The following is a 6,961-nucleotide window of genomic DNA, read 5'->3' as shown; positions in this document are numbered from 1 at the left end:
TAAGAACTGTCATATTCCTGACTTGGTACAGGCACTTTTTAAGTAAAAAATGGTTGAGTAAACCTGATTTTATAGCTAGCTAAACGAGTAATTTGTAATACCGGCATGACAATGAGACTGCTCGATGACACTTATTTATGAAATACTAGGGATGTCAAAAGATCTGAAATGTAATACTCGGATACTTTGTCATGATACTCGAGTATTGTGATGACTCTAAACGTCAATTCAAAAGATATGATTTTAAGTGGGATGCGCTTTTTTTGTTACCACCTTTCATAAACATATTAACGAAAGACAATCGTACTACAAAAATAACTTGATCCTCGGATATATGTATCGGTGGCACTTTGATTTTTTATTACCTAGAAATGTGATCTTGTCTACAACTTTAGAAGAAAGACTGTTTGGCCCTCTATTTTTTGTTACAAGTACTGCACACGAAAACATCCCCTCGGAAGGAACGAACTATTATATAGTTGTACCATGGAAGTAATATTGAAAAATGATACTTCCATGCTAGTACTAAATATAAGTCTCAGAAAAACGTATTTACATTGTTAATGAATTTAAAATAGTATTACAAAGGGGATATTTCATCGGAACTAAAGTGAGCAGAAATATGAGGAAGAAATATCTTAAGATTTATAACAGACAAACGAGCATCCGAGTACTAAAATTGTACTCGAGCACTCAGCCTTCCGAGCGAGAACCGAGAACTTGAGTACTCGTTGCCATCCCTATATATACAATACAAAATTATTGTATTTATTTCTTTATTTATTTAATATTGAAACAAAAACACCACATTCCACCTAAAATCAAACTTTTCAATATACGTTTAAGATTCATCCGAGTACTCGAGTACTCGCGAGTATCATGAACGAGTATTTAATTTCAGATCTTTTGACATCCCTAATTTAAACATTAGAATGAAAATGTTTCACTTCAAACAATAACGTAAAATGTGGTTACTAAATTTTTAAAAATCTTTTTGTGATTGTTTGTTAAATATTTGTTTTGAGATTGTGACACAGCGATGACTGCTGTACCCATATTTTGACAATGTTACCGTTTTTTTGTTTATGCATCGTTGTAAATATAATGGAATTTGATGCGACTGTAATGAAAGTGAGAGGTTTTGCGCTATAAAACCAGGTTCAATCAACAATTTTCTACATTTGAAAATGCCTGTACCAAGTCAGGAATATGACAGTTGTTGTCCAGTCGTTTGATGTGGTTTATCACTTGATTTGCCATTAATTTTGATTAGGGATTTTCCATTTTGAATTTTCCTCGGAGTTCAGTATTTTTTAAGATTTTACTTTTTATGGTTAGTTCAGTGCGCGCTAAACAAAACGCCAAGGAGAAGTATTTAACTCTTCTTCACATATCGATATCTATCATGTTTACAATCTGACCAAGGATCTTCATCATTTCCTGACAGGGTGTATACAGGACGAGTCATTCCACTAGGATCAGGTACATTGTACAACTCTTAACAATCAATTTTCATAAGTAGTAGTACAACTTCTTAACAATCAATTTTTATTAGTTCTTTATACATGTATAAAGGCCGTTTAAGGGGATCTCATTGGAGGGGTGGGGTTCTGATCCCGGAACACCGCTTATTGTTTTGTTAGATTCCAGTATCCCGCTTATACTATGAACCTAAGGGAGCTTCCATTTGATTTTTATGGGGGGGGGGAAGCTAGGATGAAAATTTTTGTCCTGCATTTTTTTTAGCTGTAATTTCTGTGCTGCCTTTTTATTTTTCACTCTGTTTGGTCCTGCCTTCTTTTTTTTTAGTTTATCTTGATTTTTTTTACCTAAATTGTCGTCCTGACTTATTTTTTTGCAAGTGTCTCATCCTGCCTTTTTTTTTTACTCAAAACTCCTGTCCTGCCTATTTTTTTCAAATTTCATCCTAGCCCCCTAATGAGACCCACTATAAAGTCAATCTGAAATTAGGGGACCAAAATTTGATACAATAGCCAGATGAAAAAAGAACGGAGGGAGTTGAAAGGGCATGTGAATATTCTTTTACACCTGACCTGTTCTAGGACATCTTATCTATTTCCCATAGCCAGATAGCCAAGTGCAAACAAATAATATACTGTAAATTGAGAAATTATTGTAATGTTTTTATTATAGCTAGAATGTGAAAGGGTAATCATGTAAAACATTTTTTTTTTAATTGCAATTTAATTAAAACTCACATTTTGAGTATTTTTTATATGAATCAAACAGGATATTTCTGAATATCTCAAAATTTAAATCACATTTCAGTCTTGAATTATAAAATCGCATTAATAAACCCATGCAACAGTTATATATTAAATGTATATATGGCGTGAGTCTTGGGACCATTTAATTACCAAAAAGAAAGGGGGAGGATTAGAATGGTCAAAATATCCTTGTCAGCTAAGGACAGAATTTAAATTGTTAAGCTATTAACCAGGGTACAATATACATCATGTACATGTATATTAATTTTTTGCTTAAAAAAACAATTTATAGACCATAAGCATGATAAGCATGATAGTAATCAAAATTTATTTCAACATGTTCAACATTAAGCAGGACAATATGTTTTTATTCTCTTACCCTAAGTTTAATTTTAAGTTTTTAATGGAAGTTGTACATGTTCAGGTCTTTGTTTATTAAAAAAGCTTCTACCTGGTGGTTAAGCCTCATTCCAAAACATGTTTTACATACAACATTCTGTACATGAAACACTAGATAACTTTATCTAAAGAATAATCTTGTTTAATGATCTATTATACAATGTCAATGAATGTAGGCCATGGCGACTAAAATATCAAAAGCATTGCAAACTTTTATAAAGTTCAATTTTGGGACCTTACATGTACATTGATGTACATGTATGTATAAATGTATGAATTATATTTATAGAGCCCTTTTTAAAAGAAACAAAAAAAAAACATGCACAGTGGTGCTACACTACCCTACAATTCCTGTGATACAAAATTGAAGAATTATTTTATAGTTTAACACTTTTCATTTGTAGGACTATTATCATGATAATAGATGCAGGCAACGCTGATGATTTTTGTGAATGTGACAATAGCCAGGTCAAACTAAATACATGTAAAGAACAAGATACTGGTAAGATATTATTAACCTATATATTAATTTAACTGTTTGGAAAATATGGTTATAATGACATACAAAGTATATACGTCATCACCTTTATAATAATTATACATCAGTTTTATTGAACATGTCTTTGTTAACTTGGTTTTCCCATTGAAAAATCACTTTTATACTAATTCAATTTGTAGTAGGAATACATGTAGTACATTCGTACATATATAGGGCGGTCCTATGTTTTGCATTCAACAACTATTACATTTTCAAGATGGCCACTAAGGATGGCAAAAAAAAAAGTCGTCATCTTTATTTCCTGTCAGTGGTAAACATGTAAATGAAAAATATGAAAAAAAGTGGTATGATTGCCAATTAGAATAAATGACATACAACTTATATGTAAGCTATAAGTCTTCATATGGCCTTCAACAATGCACAAGACCAATACTGCATATCTATTCAGCCATAAAAGGCCAAAAAATTGGAAAATGAAAAAATATGAAAGCTAACAGCCTGATCTATATGTACATGTATGTTTTGTGATTTTCAGATCTAGACTCACAACTAACTGAACTTTACAGCAGTCAACATCAGATTGGAAGACTGATAATGCTTCTGACAGAAACAATTTCAACCAACCAAACAAGTAACAGAAACTTTGCATCTTTAAAACACTACTTACATCTTCCATGGGATGATGTTTCAAAAAATAACAGTTCATCATTAATGAAGATTTTTATGTTATGGATTTTCTTTTAAAGAAAGTTAATGTACACTTGTTTTTATAGTTGTTTTTATAGTAAAACCTTGCTGTTCAAGTATCAAAAAAACATTTAACTTTATTGAAATTTGAAGATTCATATGACTTGTTTTAATTTTGTTATTTCTCAGGATGTCATGTAGAGGTACAGTCATGACAGTAATCTAAACAGCTATTCAATTTCATTCAAAATTCTTTGAAAATTTGGCACTAGTAAATATAAACTGAAGTAATTTGTTTTTCGTCTAGTTATGGGATTTTTATGGCCAGTAACAAAGTAGTCGGTGCCTTAAGTTTTACCCTTGTACTAAAATACCGATTTTCCGTAATTCCATAATTCAGTCATTCCGAAACAAACCATTATACAGTGTTTTTTTCTAAACGCCATAGATATTGGCCTGATTTTTGGTATGTAAGTTGACTATGATGAGTTACAGATCAAGTATAAGTTTTGTTCCACTCCCCTAATTTCTGTTGAAATTACCCGCTATGGACTTTGATAAATTGTTGAAAAGCACAGTTATATGCACTTTTTTCCTAAAAGCTTTCAGATATTGGGCTGATTTTTGGTATGTGAGTTACAGATCAAGTTAAAGTTTCGTCATGCTACCCTAATATTTGCTGTAATTTCGGGCTTTGGACTTTGAAAAATTTTGGAAAATCAAAGTTATATGGACCTTTCTTCTATTAAAATGCTTTCAGATATTGGGCTGATTTTTGGTATGTGAGCTAACCATGATGAGTTACATATCAAGTTTAAGTTTCGTTCTGCTGTGTAATTTTTTTCCAGAATTAAGGGTTTTAAACTTTGAAAATTGTTCAAAATTCACATTTATATGGACATTTTTGTATATGCCTCCAGATTTAGAGCTGATTTTTTTATATGTGAGACAACCATCATGTTTGTATCCACATGTGTTATTGAAATTGCAGATTTTCAAATTTTTGAGACGTAGCCTTTCGTGTTGCTTTCACACATCTAGTTTAAGATACATTTATGATTATCATTTTTGTATTGTCTACATTACAGTAGATGCATTTATGATTTTCATGTTTTTATTGACCACATTGCAGCAACGTAGATATATAGGTACCTGGCAAATATTACCTTGTTAGCATACTAGGCTCAAAGGGCCATAAAAAAGGCCATCTCTTAGTGTCTGTTAAAATCATCTCTATATTGCAACTGTTTACAGTTTTCTCTTTTAAACCATTATTTTAAAAACTTTAGAAGAAGTATCATACATATATGTATATATATATATATTTATATATACAACTCGTCTTAACATCAACCCAACAATGTTATATCTGTAAATTTGCTTTCGCAAATTTTTGGTTCTTCCCTCGCCGGGATTCGAACCAATGCTACTGTGATATCGTGACACCAAATCGCCTGCACTGCAGCATATATATATATTGTAAAACTATCAAAATGTCAAGATCTTTTACTACCCAAAATTTTTCTGTAAAATTGGGACGTAACATCTATGAGCTATTGTCCTTGAAGTGTGTAAAGGAGTAGGTCCGGTAAGACCCCTTTTTGGCCCCAAAATATAACAGTTTTACAAAATTTTTAAAATGTAAACTTTAAGTTATTTATTGGACAGTTGAATGCTTCTGCTACATAAAAATGGGCTGTTTTTGACAATACAATTGACATATATCGGGTTGTAGCACCATTAAGTCATGCTAAATTACTGAAATCTTCAATATTCTATCATTTTAGTTAAATTTTAGACGGTTTCCGTGTTAAACGAAAGTGGCCACATTCGTGTTCATTCTTAATATTGAAATGAAAGTTGTATTTTATGATAATACATAACATATATAAAGGTTGTGGATGAACACAGATGCGACCACTTTCATTTTTGACAAAAACCATCTAAAAAGTGACGTTTTTTGGCATATTTGAGAGATTTTGCATATTTGAGCATGAATCTGATTGTCTTAAATGACTAAATCAGTTAAAATCTTTCACATTTACTAATTGAATCAAGTGAAATAGACACTTAAGTGTTTAAAAAGTGGTCAAAATCTTTCGTCAGATGAAACTGAAATTTGAGGCCAAAATGAGTCCTTACCGGACCTTCTCCTTTACAAATTTTCAGAGTTTTGTGCTAATATCTGACAGCTATATCAATATGATATAAGAAAATATTGCAAAAGTGGTCAGAAAAACTTATTTTTACAGTCTGAACTTATTCTGAATTGTTTTAAATTTATTGCTAATGAATTATGTGTTTTTTATCGTTTTGAGGTGCACAATTTGTCAATTCAAGCTATTTCGGCTCCTGGGAGCCTCTAGATTTGTAATGAATAATTTGTATTTGTATATGATTTTTTTCTTAATGTATTAAATGAAACATTAATTAATTTTTTCCTTTTGTTGTTATACTTATTTATAAATCCAGATCTTATAATATGTCAGATTTTAAAAATTAGACGGCAAAATTGAGAAAATTTGAATATGCAGGCTACCCCATTTTGTTGTGGCATATACTAGACACCAACATTATTTGCCGAGCTTAATATTTTTTTTGATTGAGTATATATAGTTATACTTGGCAAGTAGATATGTTGTTTTACAATAATAAACGGGTCTTGGAGTATTTTGGCTCTTAAAGATGATCAAAATCAGCCATTTTGGACTTGAAGCTAAATAGAACATATTGAAATGGTTAGATTATACATACACTTTATAGACAGCATTGTTATTTCTATGCATTCTTACACTTAAAGTAATGTATTACTAGGAACAACTTTCAAAAAATTATAAATATTGCCATGTTTTTTTATTTAAACCATCAAAATATGCCAAAAATGGCTTATTTTTGACGTTTTCGAGCAATTTCAGCTGTTTAAAGATGGCGCCTAAAAAAAATCAAGATCGGTTCAAAATTTCCAAAAAAAATTTTGTGTCGTTAATTACATCAATAAGGTGCACCAATGTGCCAAGTATGAACTCATTTGGCAAAATTGGCATTCGGACGGTTTTGCATGGTTTTCTGGCAGATTGGCTCTTAACTACGTGTTAGCCTAGTCAATTATAATAAGCTCTTAAATCACTCAACCTGCAACTTATTGCAA

General features: G+C 31.2%; 1 long non-coding RNA gene across 1 annotated transcript; it reads left to right on the top strand.

Moving 5' to 3' along the window:
• Positions 1-1,419: 1,419 nt before the first annotated feature.
• LOC143082651 (uncharacterized) lies at positions 1,420-6,251 on the top strand. The gene is made up of 3 exons (XR_012980428.1): positions 1,420-1,482; positions 3,032-3,129; positions 3,662-6,251. It is a non-coding gene; the product is annotated as an uncharacterized LOC143082651 (long non-coding RNA).
• Positions 6,252-6,961: the final 710 nt, after the last annotated feature.

This window comes from Mytilus galloprovincialis, chromosome 7 (genome assembly GCF_965363235.1).
Source record: "Mytilus galloprovincialis chromosome 7, xbMytGall1.hap1.1, whole genome shotgun sequence".
In the NCBI taxonomy this organism is placed as follows: Eukaryota; Metazoa; Mollusca; class Bivalvia; order Mytilida; family Mytilidae; genus Mytilus; species Mytilus galloprovincialis.
Note: the sequence above shows the minus strand (reverse complement) of the source record. Positions and strands in the feature narration are given on the sequence as shown.